This window comes from Prionailurus bengalensis, chromosome D2, assembly GCF_016509475.1.
Source record: "Prionailurus bengalensis isolate Pbe53 chromosome D2, Fcat_Pben_1.1_paternal_pri, whole genome shotgun sequence".
NCBI lineage: Eukaryota > Metazoa > Chordata > Mammalia > Carnivora > Felidae > Prionailurus > Prionailurus bengalensis.
This window is the reverse complement of record NC_057351.1, coordinates 32,278,396-32,297,259: the sequence shown is the minus strand read 5'-3', so window position 1 is coordinate 32,297,259 and position 18,864 is coordinate 32,278,396. Positions and strand designations below refer to the sequence as shown.

Genomic DNA, 18,864 nt, shown 5'->3' with positions numbered 1-18,864 from the left:
GCTGAGTGTGGAACCTGCTTGGGATTCTCTATTTCCCACTCCCTCTGCCCCTCCCACTTCCCCTCAAAATAAATAAACTTAAAAAAAAAAAAAAGGCATGAACTATAACTACACACAACTTGGATGCATTCCAGGGGTACTGAGCGAAAAAAAGCCAGTCTCAAAAGGTTACATACTGCATGATTCCATTTATATAAAATTCTAGAAATGACAAAACTGTAAAGACGGAAGAACAGATTAGTATTGTCAGGAGCTAAGTTAGGGGTGGGGGCGGGAGGGACGTGGTTAGGGCTATAAAAGGCAACATGAGGGATCCCTGCGGGGCTCTGTCTCAACTGTCAGCGTCACTGTCCTGGTCGTGATCTTGTGTAAGACTTTTGTACGATGTTACCGTAAGGGGAACTGGGTAATGGTTCATGGGATCTTTCTGTTTTACTTCCTAAAATTGCATGTATACCTATAATTGTCTCAAACCTCAAAAAATTTAAAAATTGGGGACTAAGGAGTAGACTTGTCACAATGAGCACCGGGTGATATACGGAATTATAGAATCACTGTATTGTACACCTGAAACGAATATAACACTGTGTGTCAACTAACTAGACTTTAAAACTTAGACAATTTCAAAAGTTTAATTGAACAGCAAAAGAAAGGAAACGGGCTCTCACCACAGAGGCAGGGTTGAAAGAGGTCTTTGAAAATACTGCTAGAGGTGGGCAAGAAGCCTGAGCAGAAACCGTCTTCCTGGGGGCAGGAGAGTGAACCGGTTGAATCCAAACTGGAACTCTGAGTCTGGCTTTTTGTAGAACCATGAACTGGTGACCCCCCTGGGATCTATTCAGGTGCAAGGATAACCTTGGGGGCTTTTTGTGGGGCAGGCTGAGTGAGGAAGGAGAACCTGATGAGGAAGCCCCATCCTTACAGAAGGACAAAGCAGAAGAGGGAGGCAGGACTGGAGGGACTGACATGGTCTGTGACCACCCCCCCGCCCCCCCATCAGCTGGAAGGCCTGGCTTCCCAGTGGAAGAGACGCTGGGAACAGGCACAGGGTCCAGAAGAGGCCACACAAGACTCGGTGTGCAAAGAGTGCTGCCACAGGGCCCGGACCCCCGGGAGAGCTCGGCAGGGCCTTCCCAACTGTGTAACACGGGCACTCACGGTTTGTGAGAATTGGGCACGCCCCTGGCTGCTTTAGGGCCATTCTGCAGCTCCCAGGCAAGAAGGAGCAGGAGAAGGGTTTGAAGAACTAAGGTAGAACTTGTAAAAAGTTAAAAGTCTGGGGAAAGCACCTAGGGAACCTCTCTGGATGATAAAGGCTCACATTGGACAAGTTAATTCATTTGCAGAGTACTTGCTCTGGGCCAAGCAGGGGCCGAGGCACTGGGAACAGAGTGGGGAAGAGACAGCCTGCGCCCCAGGGGAGCTGAATACTAACAAGTTAACCCTGACCAGAAACAAGGCACCTCACACATATGTGTTTAGTCCTCAGGACAACCCTACAGGAAGGTAGGGCAGTACCTTTCTAGGTACTGATCACCACCCCCACCTAGGCCAGGAGAGGCCAAACAACCTGCCCTCAGGCACAAGGGAGAGCTGGGGTTTGAACCCAGGCAGTCTGGCTCCACAGTTCATGAATGCAACCACTGTGCTGAATCACTGAACAAACCGGTTTAGCCAAAAGGTGGGTGCCATATAGCAGCGGGCAGCTGAGAGTTCTGGCTGGGACTGGTCTACCAGGACCTGTCACCTACTTGCTGTGTGACTCTAGACAACCCTCTAGACCCTCTGTTTGTCTCACACTCCTCAAAGAGACACACGCGACCTCAAACACAAGGTTCTTAGAGTCTTGGAAGAAACATCCTTTGAAGGCACAAGGCCACTGCCGGCCTCCCAGGAAATAGGAGCCTGCTGGCTGTCCCAGATAAGCAGCTGGTGCTGGCTGCGGGTGACATTGAGCGGAAGCTGCTCCTGCCCAACCCTGTGGTTCTGAACAGGGGCTGGTCTGCTGTAGTAGGGCCAGATCCTAGAGACTGCGTGACCTTGAAAGATGGCGTCATGACACGCAGCAGAGGAGACCGGGGACAGTGCCCGTGGGCACCATTCCTCCAGAATCGAACGAAGTTCAAACAGGGCATTCCACTGGGGGACAACCTGGCCCACCCTAGCTTTCCTCCACCTGCCCGCCCACCCTGCATATATTCTCCCTGGCCAAATGGATCCCACCATTAGCAAAGGACACCAGAAAGAATGGGTCGCAGCTTGGATTCAGACCCATGTCTGTCTGGCTGCAAAGAGGGGCAGTGCAGTGAGGTGGAGAGCACACTGAGTGAGGGGTCCGACACACCTGAGCTCTTCCTGTTCCAGCTCTGTCACCCACCAGCTGTGTGACCCCAGGTGACTGTCTCACCTCCCTGTGTCTCACCTGTAAAACAGGTAGTAATAGCCTTGTATTCATTTCCTATAGCTGTTGTAACACCCCACCATCAACTCGGTGGCTTCAAACAACACCTATGTATTACCTTAAGAGTTCTGAATGTCAGGGGTGCCTGGGGGGCTCAGTTGGTTGAGCATCTGACTTCAGCTCAGGTCATATCTCACAGTTCATGGGTTCGAGCCCCATTGTCTCTGGCTTTGCAAAGAGAGCATGGAGCCAGCTTCAGATTCTGTCTCCTCCTCTCTCTGCCCCTCCCCCCGCTCACGAATGCGTGCTCTCTTTCAAAAATAAATAAATGTTTAAAAAAAAAAAAAAAAGAGTTCTGAATGTCAGAATTCCAAGGTCAGTTTGGACTAAAATCAAGGTGTCAACAGGCTTTCATTCCTTCCAGAGGCCTGAGGGGAGAATCTGCTTCCTTGCCTTTTCCAGCTTAGCTTCTAGAGGCTTCCTGCTTTCCATGGCCCATGGCCCCCTCATCCATCTTCAAAGCCAGCAATGGCTGGTTGAGTCTTTTTTTCTTGAGGCATCACTCTGACTTCCTCTTCTATAGTCAAATCTCCCTTTTTTAAAAAAAAAATTTTAATGTTCATTTATTTTTGAGAGAGAAACAGACAGACAGAGCACGAGTGGGGGAGGGGCAGAGAGAGAGGGGAGACACAGAATCCAAAGCAGGCTTCGGGCTCTGAGCTGGCAGCATAGAGCCGACATGGGGCTCAAACCCATAAACTGCAAAATCATGACCTGAGCTCAATTCGGACACTTAACCAACTGAACTACCCAGGTGGCCCTCAAATCTCCCTTTTATCGGGACTCTTATGCTTACATTGGGCCCACTGGATAATCCAGGGTATCTCCCAGATAATCTCCCTATCACAAAATCCTTAACTTGGTCACACTGCAAAGTCCTTTTACCATGGGGAAGTAACACATCCAGAGTGGGGTTCATGTGTAGACATCTTTGGGGAGCCATTATTCAGCCTCCCACAAGCACCTACCTCATAAAATGGGTGCTACAAGTTCAATGCTTAGCACAGTGTCTAACCAATAGGAGGCTCCACTGGGAATGAGAATCACTCTGAGAGCTTTTATAAAACATCAGGGCCTAAGATTCACTCCGGAAAATCCAGGGTGGGGTGAGCTGCACACTGAAATGTTTATAAGCTCCTTGGTGACTCTGCTCGGGGGCCAGGGATGGGGTTGACCATAATAAGCATTGAACCCATGTCAGCAGCTAGTCTCACTCCCCACAGCTACTTAGCACTGAGCCTCCCTGCCCAGCAGCTGTTCAATAGATGTTTGTTGAATCACACTGAACTAAATCACTCCTGGGGCCCCAAACTGCCCCTGGGAAGGGATAGGAAGGGTGAGGGGGTCTCTCACTGCTGCATCAGGGCCTGAAGAATGAGGTTCTGTGGGCAGAGGCCAGCACTGGAATCAACTTCACACCCAGAAATGGCTGCCTGGGGGGGGCGGGGGGGCCTGGAGTCCTTCCTCCTCCCCAAAGTCCAGTCAAGGGGGCCGTCCTGGGCTGAATCCAGTCATCAACGGGCCATTGTTAATGGAACAGAGGGGCTCTGTGCCCATTTAACACTTCCCTCCCTCACGAGGCTGCTCCCAGCTGAGGGCTGGCTTCTAGAGGATTGCAAGACTGGGGAGGGGGCCCCAAGGCTGTGAAGGGGGAGGATTAGGAGTGGGGGCTGAGAGTTCCCTGGTTGGAGGAGCAGAAGCAGCGTAAAACATTAGGCCAGTCTCACAAGTCAGCAGGGCTGGGAAACCCCAGTGCTGATGCGCGCTCAGTTACAGAGTCAGGACGAGGTTCTGGTGAAAGTCGGGAACCCAGCGACAGCCAGTGAAACCCACCAGACCCCAACCGGAGTGGGAGGAACAGCTTTCCCCATGGGGTGGTCATGCTTGACTTACCTTCTTCCCTTTAAAAAACCAGAAAGGTGAATTCTGCATAGTAAATGGCACCTTTCATTCCCCATAGAAGAACAGTGTTTTCAAAAGGGCTGGGAGGGTTTTATGTTCTGTGGGTTTGGGATTTAAGAGGCAGGTAATTCAACCAGGGCTGGGCATAAATGTCCCTTTGCTTAGCAGACCTTTTCTGCATGCGGCACTTGACATTAATAGAGTAAGCTGGATTTCAGGAGGGTGGCATTTAAGATCCCAAAGATAGTGCCTGACCAGCACCTTCAAAAATGCCAGAGACCTAATGCTCGTGTTAGCCATCGGCAATTCTCATCTGTTGAATAAAGCAAGTCCTCTGGAAGTCTCTGCCAGGAAGCACCTTGCTTTAAAAAACAATCTAGGCTGGTCAGATCTCAAAGTGGGGTCCGGGGCCAGTGGCAGCAGCAGCTGGGAACTTGGTGGAAATGCACATTCTCGGGCCCTTCCCCAGACCTCTTCAATCAGAATCTCTGGGGGGGAGTCCAACAAGTTCTGCAGGTGAGTCTGCTGTAAAGTTTGAAAATCACTCTTCTAGAGCAATACTTTTAAAACTCCAGTCTGCCATCACTTTGGTAGGTCGGCAAACTTTTTTGTAAAAAATAAAATAGAACTGTATAGAACCGAAAATATCAGAGTGCACGTGTCATAAAGATACACACGGGTTTCGTAAGAGTTTTGTTTCAGTTCTGCGTATCTTTGAGGTTTTGGTCTGAAGGTTAATAAGCACTCTTCTGGAGCCGGTATGTACCTATTTCAGCTGGCTCCCCTTTTGTAAGGGGTCTGAATTAGGAGGCTTTAGAGATCACAGCATGTGAGTTCCCTTCCCCCACACAATGCCCTCCGGAGGCCTTGAACAATAAGAGGGGCTGTTTTGGAACACGGCCACCTTACAACACTGGCCTAAAACTTAAACTAAACTGTGCATTTCCCCATGTTTGTAAAACCTTCTCTCCACCGCCTCCTCTTCCATGTACATGTGCCCGGAGAAGTATGTGGATGAAATAACTAGCTGGTTACTTCTGGGTGGTTGGACTGGAGGTGGAGGGGGGGGGGGATTTGTTGCTTTCTTCTCTGCATTTGTCCATTTTACTTGAATTTTGCACACTAAGCATCTATTTTGCACACTCTTATAAAAACTATAAAGTCAGTACTTAAAAAATAACAAAGCTGAGGGTCCATTACTGGGTGGAAACAGAGAAAAGGCATTCCCACGGGAAGGCAGGCAGAGCCCAGGGGTCATCCCCTCCCTCGCTGTGTCTGGCCAAAGTCTATCCTAAGGCTGAGGCCAAACCCCACCTGTCCCCAGAGCCTTCCTTGATCCAGCCCCCACAGCCATCAGCCATCATCAGTCCCCCAGAGTAAAAGCACTGCCCCCTCCCACCCCCACACATATGTCACCTTCTCCTCCTTAGAAAGCCTTTCTGGGGGCGCCTGGGTGGCGCAGTCGGTTGGGTGTCCGACTTCAGCCAGGTCACGATCTCGCGGTCCGTGAGTTCCAGCCCCGCATCGGGCTCTGGGCTGATGGCTCAGAGCCTGGAGCCTGCTTCCGATTCTGTGTCTCCCTCTCTCTCTGCCCCTCCCCCGTTCATGCTCTGTCTCTCTCTGTCCCAAAAATAAATAAACGTTGAAAAAAAAATATATAAAAAAAAAAAAAAAAAAAAAAAAAAAAAAAAGAAAGCCTTTCTGCTACTCCTGGTCCTCATGCCAGCCCTGTGCACAGTCTGGATCCTTACCGCCATCCTTGCCTTCATTATCCAGGTGAGAAAGGAAGGTTCAGAGAAGGTAAGCAACTTGCCCAAGGTCACCCAGCTAGAGATGTAAGGCCACGAGGTGAAAGGCGGGGTCGGCTTACAGCAAATCTCTAGCACGTTGCTCTCCTGGCACTATTTATTTCTCTGCCTTGCTCCATTCATACATATTAAAGTTAACGTTCGCTATACAGCACCACATAAACATGTAAGGAAAGGAGGAGGGATGAAGGGAAGGAAGGGGGGGAGAGAGGGGAGGGGAGGGGAGCAAGGGAGGCCTAGGTCACACTCAGTCACACTCCAAATGGCCGTGGAGAAGGGCCGACCTGTCTATGTGAGCCCCCACACCCAGGGGACTCTGAACATGCAGTCTGGCCAAGAGGCAGCATGTCCGGCCCGATCACCATGGTCAGGCCCTGACCCCACAGGCCACAGCTGCAGACCCCAGCCCAGCCAGGCAAGAGGGGAAAATGGAGAGGCACAGAAGAATGCTCCCCTGGAAGCTGAGGGGCCATGCTGGGGCTGGAGGGGATGAAGGACGTGGGAGCCTTTGTGTCTCGTGGGTGGAAGAGTCGAAGGTGACTGCTGGGGGAGGAGGGGTGGCGGGAAGCTGGGATGCGGCAGCCAGCACAGCTTGGGAGGGAGCACTCACTGGCCTAGCAGTGACCCAGGACGGTGATCACACTGTCTTGGGGCAGCTATTCTCTGGGTAGCACCTCAGTTTGAAAGACATTTCACCATATACCCTTTTGTACCTTTCCAATTTCGGACCATGGGCATGTATTACTGAATTCATAAAACTTACACTAAAAAAAAAATTAATTAAATTACCTGTAGAGGTAGAGGCAGAGTTCTTTTGAGGTGAAGACTCCCATTTTAGAAGTCATTTTAACAGGCCTCTGTATGAAAATTTAAGCAGAGGCAAAGCCCGAAAGGAAAATTTGGAGGCAACTGGGAAACAGAATTGTCCCTACAGTCAAACTTAACAGTCTATGTTCCCCGCAAGAAAAGCAACAACTCTCCGGAAATTGTTACTATGTTGGGGGGTGGGGGGAGTCACTGGTTTGGGTCCCCTCCCTTCTAGGTGTGAGGGGGGCGTGGCCACCCCTGAAGCCGGAGGGGTCCTGGGGGCTTGGGGGGGGGGGCGGGGACAGTGTCAGGAGAACCCACCCTGCAGGCTGTGGAATCCTGGGGGATCCCCACATAGCTGTGGGGAGGGCCATTGGACTTGTGCTAACCTGGGACTTGGGCATTAAAAAGGGGATAGGGACCCCTGAGAATCCAGCACCGGTCGGTTGAGTCACATGCTGGGTAATCACCTAAGCCAGGTGTCTCGTGGAGGCCCTTGGTTTCCAGGGCAGGACTCGGGCGGGGCTGGCTATCTGGCGTAGAAGGAGCCAGTGCTGGAGGCCTGAGGAGGCCCCTGTGGCTTCAAAAGTACTCCTGGAAAAATGGTAACTCATAGCCCAAGGGAAATCCGAGCTTTTCTCTCTCACCCAGAGGGCCATTCTCTCCGCAACACAGGGACGCAGTGACGGCAGAATGAAGCAGAAATGCAAGCCTGAGAACAGAGCTGGCCTGTACTCTCGGTGTCAGAGGGCAGCTGAACTCCTCCCTCCTCTGTCTCCACAGAAAAGAAGACTTAAGAGTGTCCGTTTCTCCCCTTTCCAGCCCAGGGAATTCAGGTGAGCCAGAAAACCTCTCTAAGCCTCAGTGTCCTCGCCTGGAAGATGGGGGTGACCATGCCTCCCTTGTGAGGTTGTGGAGGGGGAGGACACCGTTCAGCACAGGGCTGGCCATGGGCCCCTCCTCCCAGCTGGAGCGGCTGGGGTGGGACGGGGCTGGGAGTCCCAGCAGCAGCTGCGTCAGCCTGGCATCCTGCGCCTGCAGACCGGGCCGAGGAAGCTGGCACTCGGCCCCTCTCTTGACTCACACTCCTTTTCCAGGTCTGGCCCACCAAAAACAGAGCAGGCATCCTCTGAAGCCCCGTGCTCCTTCCGGAGAGGTGAGTCTCACCCTAAATGGCCATGTCAGCAGGGTTTGCATGGCCAAGAAGCTGGGTGCTCTCTGCCGCCTCCTAAATGGATCCACAATCTCTAAGAAACTCTAGGGAGTGATCCACACTGAAGGATGAAAACTCTTCCTGGTACTTCCTGTCTGCACCACACTATTTGGCAGACATAGGTTCATACGCCTTATCTCCTATGATTCTCTGATGGCTTTGTCGTGCAGCTGGATGGTGCAGTGGCTAAGAGCATAGGCACAGCTTTAGTTGGACAGCTGAGGGTTTGAATCTTGGCTGTGTGACCTTGGACAAGTCACCTAACCTCTCTGGGCCTCAGTGTTGGCATCTGTAAAGTGGGGCTACCTCATGCAATCAGACAGATGCAAATAAATCACTCAGCCTGAGGATGCTTAGTACACACAGAGCTCTCAGATACTCAACTGTACCTACAAGGAAGGCAGAGGCCTTTGGGACCTGTCAGAGTGCTGGGCACACAGCTCAACCAGACTTTACTTTTTTTTTTTTTTTAATTTTTTTTTTCAACGTTTTTTATTTATTTTTGGGACAGAGAGAGACAGAGCATGAACGGGGGAGGGGCAGAGAGAGAGGGAGACACAGAATCGGAAACAGGCTCCAGGCTCTGAGCCATCAGCCCAGAGCCTGACGCGGGGCTCGAACTCACAGACCGCGAGATCGTGACCTGGCTGAAGTCGGAGGCTTAACCGACTGCGCCACCCAGGCGCCCCGAGACTTTACTTTTTAAAATCGATTCCAACACTGGGATTTCCAGAATTACAATCCAAGGCCTGGCAAAGATGTACTTTTGCAAGCTCTTCATGTCCATTACCACTTCCAGAAGCTCCTGCCAAAGCTGAGCTTATGAGTGGGGGTACGGGAGACCCCAGGCAGGGAAGAGAACGCGGGGAAGGTGGGAGACAGCAGCCGGAGAGGAGAACTCAGGACAGGAAGCCAGAAGGCTGACCTGGCTCTGCTACCCAAAGGTCCCTTGCAGGACTTTGGGCACAAGGACACCAGAGAACCCCAGAGGGCAGGCTGGCAGGTAGGCAGCAGACTGTGAGACTCAGTGATGTCATGCTTTCCCAGGATGACTCAGTGGTACCCCTGGGCTGTGAATGGGAGCTGTGTACTGGGCCTCTCACCCTCCCTGTCTCCTTGCCCTTCAGGCTTGCATGGTATCTCTCCTTCCCCTGGCACCTCCTGTCCTCCCTGCCCCCGGGACCCACAGCTATAGCATTGGTGCTCTGCTCCTAGCTGTGACCCCCATGCTCCCTGTCATGTCTCTCCAAACTCCACATTGAGGGAAGACCTAACTGCCAGAAAGACCTGGATTTCATTACTGCCCCTGAATCCTCCTGGCCAAGTGATCTTGGGTAGGTTAACCTGCCTCTCTGAACCTGTTTCCTCATCTATAAAATGGAAACATTGCTATCAACCTTGCTGGGTTGTATGGGGCTTAGTGAGATGGTGTGTGAAATACTTGGCACACAGCAGGTGCTTAGCAAATGTAAAGTATGACATTCAAGGGCCTCTATGATCTGACCTCAATTTACTTTTCTAGCTGCATTTATTAAAAAAATAATAGCTCATTCTTCTTGATGCTTACCGTTGTGTGAGGCACTGCTGTAAACACTCGCACAGGGACACATTTTATTCTCCTATCACCCCCATATGGTGGGTACTATTAGCATCTCCATTTTACAAATGAGAAAACTGAGGCACAGAGAGGTTAAGCAACTTGGCATGGTCACACAGCATGTGGGGAGCAGGGTTCCCTTCCCTTGCAAGCAGCCTGGCTCTACAGGCTGCACCTGCAACCACAAGTCCATCCTGCCTCATCTCTCTTCGTGCATCCTTCAAATTACAGTTCAGTCCAAATGGACTCCTTGCCATTCTCTGCATTCGATCTGAACTCTCCCATCCCTGCCTTTGCCCAAGTTCCCTCCTTGCGCCTGACCCACCTCATCCATGAAGCCCTCCCCAAGTCCTCCCTCATGTCCACCTTTGTGGGCTCATCACAGTTGGACTCCAGGATGGTTATCTGTGCCCAAGTCTCCTCTCCCCGTCTGGCCCGAGGGCACTTTCTGCTACCCCCAGGCTACCCTGCGCAGTGTCAGGCATGAGCAGGCATGTAGTATCTGGACAGGCGCTGCCAGGGCTGAAGCACCTAATGTGTCTCCCTGGGTGGCCTAGAGGAGAACTTAGCACTCAGGGCTCCACTACTTCTGCAAGAGTAACTTGAGGGCTTCAGCCGGAACCCCCACCCCCCACCCCCAGGCAGCTTGCCAGTTGGGCTCAGGGGAAAGGACTCAGCCACAGGAGATCTGCGTTACCTGGGGGTGGGGCTGAGCCCCGGAGGGGCTGGAGGGGCTGAACGGACATCCGTCCACAAGGGGACAGGACTGAGAAGCACTTGCTGATGGGGCTGGGGCTGGGTCATGGTGGGAGTCATGGTGAGTTGGAGGGGGCAGACTCAGACCACTCCCTAACAAGCGCATCCCATCCGGGAGGCTGAGCACTGTCCTCTCCTGCACGGTGTGGCTTTGTGTCCTATCCACCACTCACGGTTCCACAGTCAGGTGGGGACTCACTGAAGCTGTGGAAGCACTGGGGACACCAAGGGGGACGAGACAGACGCTGTCCTGCCTCACAGAGCTCACTACCCATAGGAGACCACAGACCATGAAACCAGCAATGGCCACACAGTGGGGTAAAGTGTGACAAGGGGGAGACATGCCGGCAGCTGACCTAGGCTTCCAGAGGTGACACCTAAGCTGAGGCCTGGGGCTGAATGGGAGCTGGCCACCAGAAAAGAAGGAAGGAGAATGTTCTTGGCAGCTGGAGAGGCAGAGCTGGATGCACTGTCTGGGGAAAGAGGATAATTTGGAAGGTGGACGAGTGAAGATAAGGTGAGGGCTGGGGAAGGGGAAACTGGGCATGCTATCCAGCGGGAAGATCTCAGGGCCCATGGAAGCCGCTGGCATCCCAAGCAGCTCGGCACCTACCCCAGGGTGGGGCTCCTCCTGTCTTGTTGGACCGCCCTGATCTGCCAGTTCCTCCTTACTTGTTTAAATCCCTTCTCCTGCCATCTATGCCAGTTCCTGAAGCCAGATCATTGCCAAGGGGAAGCACATGGCCGGCCTCGCAAAAGAGGCTGACGGACCATCACAAATGCCCCGTCCGGGTCAGCCTGGGGAAGGCCGAGGGCTCGAACTCCCACCCGCAGCGCCTTCACGGAGCTGCCCCTGAAGCCAGCCTCCCCAGAGCTTCCTGGCCAGAGAGCAGCGGCACGCCCTGGCCAGTTATGAAATGCCTGCTCTTGCGTGCACTCTCTCTGTCCCTCCTCGGGCCGCAGCCACGGCAGCGCGCAGGTTCACACACGGCAGGGTTGTGGCAGGGTTCCGGGTACTGGTTACGGGAGCCAGGCCACAGGGCTCAGACCCCGCTGTGCACTTTCGAGCCGGGGGATGTGGGCAACGCATTCTGCCTCTGTGGTTCTGTCTGCCTGTCTGTAATATGGCAATAACAAGAAACCTCCCTTAAGAGCTTCCTGTGAGAACACGGTCGCAGGCCCGGAAGGTTCTAAGGGCACGGTGCTGTGCATGCTAGCTGCCATTACTAACGCCTCCCGTGCCCCTGACCCCTGGACACCTGCACCCAGATGTGTATGGAGGAACCGTCAGAGGAAAACAGCTCCTCAGAGCAAAAATAAGATAGGGCGCCTGACCTTCACGGTCATGGGTGTTTCGGTTCTTCATCCCCCCTGTGAGGCTGACTTCCCCTTCCTCACAGGTGCTATAGCTTTCTATCTGGGGCCTCTTCAGGTACGTCTGTCCTTAACCCTGCAGGCCCCAGGCCTTGTCCGGAGGGGAGCCAGGCCCACGTGCCCCAGGCGTGATTCGAGTTGTGAAATTTCTTGCTGAAAACTGGTGTAGTCTCAGCCGGGGGGGGGGGGGGGGGGGGGGGGTGGCCCAGTTTGTTTTCAAAATATTTCCTCAGATAGCGCTGCTTTGGCTCAGACTTGTTAGCACTTCCCAGAATTCTGCAGATGGTGAGGCAGCTGGAGGGCAAGGGAGAAGAGGGAAGAGGGAAGGAGACCGGGGAGGCCCCGGGGCCCCACCTCAGGTGGCTGTGTGGGCTCACACCGGCACCGGCTCGGCGTGTGTGAACAGGCATGCACACACACAAGAAGGGAAGCAGGTCTGCCTGTAGAGGGGGGCTTTCAAATGGCTGAGCTGTGGAGACTTCTGAACCAGAACTTCCCTCAGAAGCCCGATGCATACCACAGACACGGCGGGGAGAGGCCTGGAGCCCCCTCCCGTCAGGCCTCGGAGGGGTCCCCACTGAACTCTGGGGCTCCGTGGCACCTAGTTTGAAAACCTCTGCTGCTAAAGGAATCTTGGCCTTCTCTGGGGGAGTTAGGACCAACACTGTTAAAATAATGAGCTTTCTGAGGGAAGATGAAATTATTTTCCTAATAAATTCTAATTGGTGTCTAGTATAGCAAATGCCACACATTCTGAGAAATCAGGGCTCAGAATGTGCAAAGTGATTGATTCCATTCACTAGCAAGCTTTTGAGCACCTCTCTGGGAAGTCTTGTGAATGCAGGACTGAGTATCTGGGGCAGAGAGTATGCGGTGAATAATACTTGTAACACAGACCTAGTTCAACGTACAGGCACGTTTCTAAACTCCTCACAGATATTAATTCACTGAGAGCCCTATCACCCAGGACCGAGAGCTGTCAGTGAACTAATCTCTTACCGATTAAGAAACTAAGGCCCCGAGAGGTTAAGCAACTTGCCCAAGGTCACACAGTCACTAAGCAGTACTGCAGGCACTCCGGCTTTAGGTTATGTGCTCTTAACCATTACATAATTTGCCTTTTGGAATGAGTGTGTCCCTGTGTTTGTGTATTTGTGTATGCATGCACTTGGCCTACAAATGTTTTGGTATATACTATGTCTAGCTGTTTACTGAAATATTTGTGTTTGGCGGGGAAGGGGGACATATCTGAATGTGTGTGTGTGTGTGTGTGTGTGTGTTGAAATGCCCATGATGATACGTGTGATGGTCTGTGAGTACACGGGTATGCATTCTCTCTCCTATCAACCCACCAAGGCTGCAAGTTATGGGGCTCACACCCAAGTACTCTCTCTGTTGCAGCCTGGCAGCAGCATGAGAAAGGGACTCCCTGGCCAGAGGCAGGACCCAGAGCCTTCCGGCAGTGCCTGCTCCCCAGATCCCGGAGGTTTGCATTTGCTGACCCAGCTCACATCCAGTGGAAAGGCCCCTCAGCCACTCTCTAGGTCCCAGCCAGCAACCGCCCCCACAGAGAGCCCCAGCTCGCTCTCCTCACTAGGTGCTGGGTTTTAGAGTGGTCAATTAAATGCACTGAAGTTCTGAAGCGATCATGAATTTGCTTCCTACCCTATAGGCATAGTAACTTACAACAGTGCTGGGACTTCTTGAAACCTTTTAGACCACCAGCACCCTAAGCTGATGTGGCCTAATCTGATATGACTCCGGCCAAAAGCAAAGAGCCTTGACACTCTAGTTAGTCCAGAAAGCCCTTCAAGCTAACTGTATGGGTTTTGAAGGTTTCTTCACAAGTGAGCCCCACCTTGGATGGACACAAGAGGGGGAAGCTAGCTTTGGTCCAGCCACTCGAAACTGACATTTAAGACACAAAGCTTCATCAGGTGCCACAAAGCTGGAAAAAAAGCCCCACCATTCTCCACCATCAAAGTAAAACTCACCAACGGAGAGACCACCTTCTGCCTCGCTGAGTGGGACCAAGGCCGAGACTTGCTCAGATGGCACAGGGTTGAGCTGGAACCCTAGGCGGACTTTTCTCCCACATGTTCCTCCTGGTCCCGGTGGCCAGTGTGCCAGCCTCCCGCAGCATAAGGACAGCCCGGTGGCCCGGTGTGTTCCCTGACTTTTGAGGCTCCCAAAGTCAAGGAGGAGGGGCTGGACAGGGAGGGGATAGGGAGGAGGGAGCTGGTGAAAGCAGCCAGTAAGCCAGGTGTAACCACGGGAGGCCAGGACAGTGCTTCCCAGGCTGGCCTCCGAGATGGCTGTTTACTTGTGGTATTTAGGAGACGCTGAACTAGGACCTGGCTTATTTATTTTCCACACTTTCCTCCAAATCCTTTTCAGAGTCCTCTAGAACCCCAGTGATAAATTTCCCAGGGCCTAGAGAAACCCACAGTCCTTCAGCACACAGACATCTTTGTGGAGCAGGGGAGAGGAGGGGAGGGAGGGAAACATGGAGGGGAGAGACAAGAGGGCGAGGAATGGAGGGTGGATATGAAGCTACGGGTGGCCGGGCGCTCCCCATGGCCTGCCTGCCACCTCTCTCTCCACGGTGGTGGATAAGGGCAGGGGGAGCAAGCGGCCAGATTTGGGGCAATGGAGCCAAAGACTGAGTGTGTCCCCCTCCAAGCACAGAACAGACTGTCCAGCCCGACAGGGACCACCCCACACCCAGCTGAGGAAGCCACGTGCTCAGGGCAGGACAAGCAGCATTCTATCGTCTAGTTAGTGGTCAGGGAAGAAAAGGTGACATTATTTCTTATTTCTGTTTAAGGAATGAAAAAGAGAGCTGTTTTCTTTTCCTCCTACGTGACTTCATGACGCGCAGAGACTTCTGGGTTTCCTCACGGCTAAGATTCCAGCTAAGATTCCCTTGGCTCCCCTTGCTTTATGACTTCCCAGCAGAGGTGCTCGCTCGCAGCCGCTCCCTGGGCTTCACCCATCACCTGACAGTGTTCCTAAGCGCCTCCACGTCTCAGACACTGGGATGGAGCCAGGGTGCACAGACGAACAGCCCCTGTCCCTCGGGTGGGGGCAGTTTCTCCCCACACCCAGTCTCCCAACCTCTATCCTGGACGGCGTGTCCACTCCACAATGGAGCCAGAAGACGATGCCAATACCTGCAGCTCAACACTGTCAAGGCTCACGGAGCTCACCCCAGTGGGCTTCCTGGGGAAGGTGGGAGGGGCCAGCTGGGTAGTTGCTCCTTTTTCTAAGGTTGCCAGTTTTTCCCGTACCATAGACATGCTGGCCGGAGATGGGGGTGGGCAGAGCAGTGAGAGGTAGCCCTCTCAGCCCTTGGGGGGTACACAGTACAAACCAGACTGAGACCATGGCGGCCCCTAAGTGCCTGCAGGGGGGCCTGAAGGCAGATAGCTTGCCGGCTCCCAGCTTCGTGACCTTGGGCATCCACTGCACCTCTCTGAGCCTCACTTCCTCATCTGTAAAGTGGGGTTGATAACCGCTGTCCCTCTGTGGGGCCCATGTGGGAAAGCATAAGCTAGGGACCAGGTGAGCCATGCATCATCACTCCCCACCCCAGCTCTGTCCCACCCATCTCTCTTGGGGACCAGAAACTGCCCCGGGGCACATGGTAGGTGCAGGAAGGACAGCCACAACATGTCCCTCTATCTTCACCACGCAGGCGGGGGCAGGTGAGGACTGATTTCCCCGTGTTAACAGATTTCCACTCTGGTGAGGGCCGGAAAAAAAAAAAAAAAAAAAGGAAATACCATCTGAGGATGTCTACCTGGCAATTTCTCCCAAACCCAAAAGACTTGTATGGTCACAAGTGACAGCTTTGTCTTCTCGGAGAAGCAGCAAATCATCTCCCTCAATTCACTTCCAAATCTCTCATCATTTCCCAACTCCAGCTCTACATGGAAGGCTCCAGAGGCCTGAAGCCACCCAGAGTTTAATTTCCCATGGCCCATGGTGTAGCCCAGTCTGGGCAGAGAGTGTGGAAAAAGGACTACAGTCAGAGGCCCCAGGACCACGTTAGCAAGTAGCCAGTGTGGCTTCTTTGTTGCCATGGAGAACTAGTAGGGACCTTGGAGACAGCCTCCCACGGCGGAGACAGCGTGAGTTCCAGAGTGAGACCGTCCAGGTCCAAATCCCAGCTTTGTGCCTCGTCAGCAGTGCGACTTCGAAAAACTTACGTAACTTTCTGAGCCTCAGTTTCCTAATCTGCCAAATGGCCACAAAATGCTAACTTCACAGGGATGGAAAGGCTTAATGAGATAACGTATGCAGGGCTCTTGATTCACAGAAGACACAAGGTGGGAAGGTGATACGGGGAAGCACTGGTTGTGGCACGCCACCCGAAACCGGAGGTGGCCAGGTCCAGGTCACTCCCTCTCTCACCTGGGGCCACCCACGTAGTTCTGGTGCTGCCCACGTGCTCTGCTAATTTCAGCATTTAGGCCATGTAGAAGCTCGAAATGCAGACTGAACCTATTCACGAAGGGGCGGGGGAATGACACATCTTGTGATTCCACGGCCAGCTTGTCCCATACCCTTGCACCCTCTCAATCTCATGCCGGTAGGGAAGCACTCCCAAGACTGCTTGTGATCCCAGTTCCGGGAACATGAGATGTTTCAGCTCCTCTGGGAAAGGCATGCCCGCGGGCACACAGAAACCCGCCCAACGTTCGGTACAGGGACTGCGACTACCCCCCCTCCACCTGCTGCCACCAGAGCCAAGCTCCTGCTGGAGGACACAGCCCCTAGACCTTTCACGAGACCCATTTCCAGCCAGGCCAGCAGGAGCCAGGAAGAAGCGTGCAACACCATCCCCTGCGTAGCCAGGTATAGACATGGAGGCTTTCCTGCTGCCCCTCTTAGGGGAGCATAGGTCAACGATGAGATTCAAGACCGCAGGGCCAGCCCACAGGGCACAGTGGAAGACACCGCTGGGGCCGCTTCTCCAGGCAGCTCAGGCAGGGCTCCCTGGAACCACTCAGGGCCGCCTCCTCTGCAGCAACACCAAATCCAACCCAGGTGAGGCCACCAGGCTTGGCTCACAGTGAGTCCTTAGCGAACGTTAATATTGGTGCCATTAATCATCAAACAACTACTCATTGAGTACCAGCTGTGTGCCAAGCACTGTGCTTGGTCCAGGACAATCCTTGAAATATCCCAGGGCCCCAGCACACCAGGGCACCTGAAAATAAACACAGCTTCAGGTGCAGTGAAAATGAGAAGGGCTCCAGCACTGCCCTGGTTTCTTCAAGACCTTGGGAGCCTTAAACGTCCCCCACCCCGGTTGACACACCCATCCAGGGCTGGAATCTCCTCCGCTGGTCCTCCTGGAAGTCCCTCTGAGGAAGCACATCCGCCGGGGTGGGGGGAGGGTCTGTGTGCTTTCCTCTGCAAGCCCTGTCACTGCCACCACCCAGCTGTCCCGCGCAGGGCAGCATCGGCCTGCTGCTTTTTCCACTCTGCTCAGAGCCCAGCATGCCGGGTCTGAGTTTTATGAATCACTCCCTCCTCTCTCCCGGCCTCGCCTCCGGAAGGGCTGCGCACACCCAGACACATCACCAAGACACGGACTTTCCACACCAGACTCGCTTCTGCCGAACCCCGAGATCCAACTGCAGTGTCTGTTTCCCCCTCCCCACTTCTAGCCTCGGGGTGCCGGCCACGACTTGTAAAGACAAGACAGCTCTTCCCCGGCCCATCACGCTGTGGGGGCCCCTCACTGGGGGGGCTGCAGACAAAGACCGTGGATTTTCTTGAGGGCAGGCGGGAAGAGGGCATGCTTGGTCTAAACATCCAAACCCTGGCGCCCCCGGAATTGTACATTTCGGCCTGCGCGGTGTGCGGAGTCCGTGTGGCGTGTGCTCAGAGCGAGTGCGCGATGTGTCTGTGGCTTGCATGATGATGAGCTGCGAGTACCTGGCAGCTGTGAATCTGGGTGCGGGCTGGGTCTAGGGACTGCGGGTGCCTGCGTGGAGTTCTCCCTGGGCCGGGAACTCCCTCTCCCACGCTCCGTTTCGCCCCCTCTTCCTCCAAAGTTTGGCGGGCCGCCCGGACGGGGAAGGTTGGGGGGCGCACGGCTGGGCGGCCTTGCCCGGGCCTCGGAGGCGGTTCCGGGACGCCGGCGCCCTACTTACCCCGGCCGCCGAGCCTCCTCCGGCGGGGGCGGATCCGACTGTCCGCGGCTGGGGTCCGGCGCTTGCAGCATCCGCTCGCAACTTTGTCCTCCTCTGCGTAGAGCCCGGCAGAAGCGGCTCCGATCCCTCGCGGCCCGGGCTCTGTGCCCCCCCGGAGGCGGCGGCGGCGGCGGCGGGGAGGGAGGGAGGCGCGGCCCCGCCGGTTCGCACGCCGAGCGGGAATCGGCGCCAGGCGGGCGCCGTCCTGCGCAGCGAGCGAGCGAGCGGTCTTGCCTGGCGCCCTCCCCGCTCGGGCCCGAGCCCGCGAGCGGCCCGCGGCGGCGGCGGATTCCTGAACCGCGTCCAAGGCGCCCGGGGAGCCCTCCTCCTCGTCCTCCTCCTCCTCCTCCTCTCCTTCCTCACCCCACCCAGCTCCCAGCCCTGCGCGCCCAGCAACTTGGGAACCGTTGGCGAAGTTGGCGCAGCTTGGGCAGCGCGCCGGCCCGGCCTCTGGCTGGAAGGAGGGGAGGAGAGGGAGGAGCTGAGGGGGGAGGGAGGGAGGGGGCCCGCCCCCGCCCCCGGGGAGCCGCGCTCTCCGGGACCCCTCTGTGGGCCTTTGTTCCGGGCACTGCACCTCGGCCCGCCCTCCCCGGGGACTCGCTGGGGGCCTCTCGGATCCCCCACCTCCTCGCGGAGAGACTGGGAGGAGCTCCCGGCCCCGGGGTGGGTAGGTGGGGGGAGAGGCGGCGTGCGGATCTTCGCGGCTTCACCCTGCCAGAGCCTCCCAAGCCCTTACCGGC

General features: G+C 54.6%; 1 protein-coding gene across 1 annotated transcript in view; it reads right to left on the bottom strand.

Annotated features, from left to right (window-relative positions):
• The window catches only part of CHST3 (carbohydrate sulfotransferase 3), a 37,139-nt gene extending 18,544 nt beyond the window's left edge, over window positions 1–18,595 (bottom strand). The window contains exon 1 of the mRNA XM_043596575.1: window positions 18,086–18,595. The gene's annotated coding sequence lies outside the window, so the exon portion shown is untranslated. The remainder of the gene's footprint in view (window positions 1–18,085) is intronic.
• Window positions 18,596–18,864: the final 269 nt, after the last annotated feature.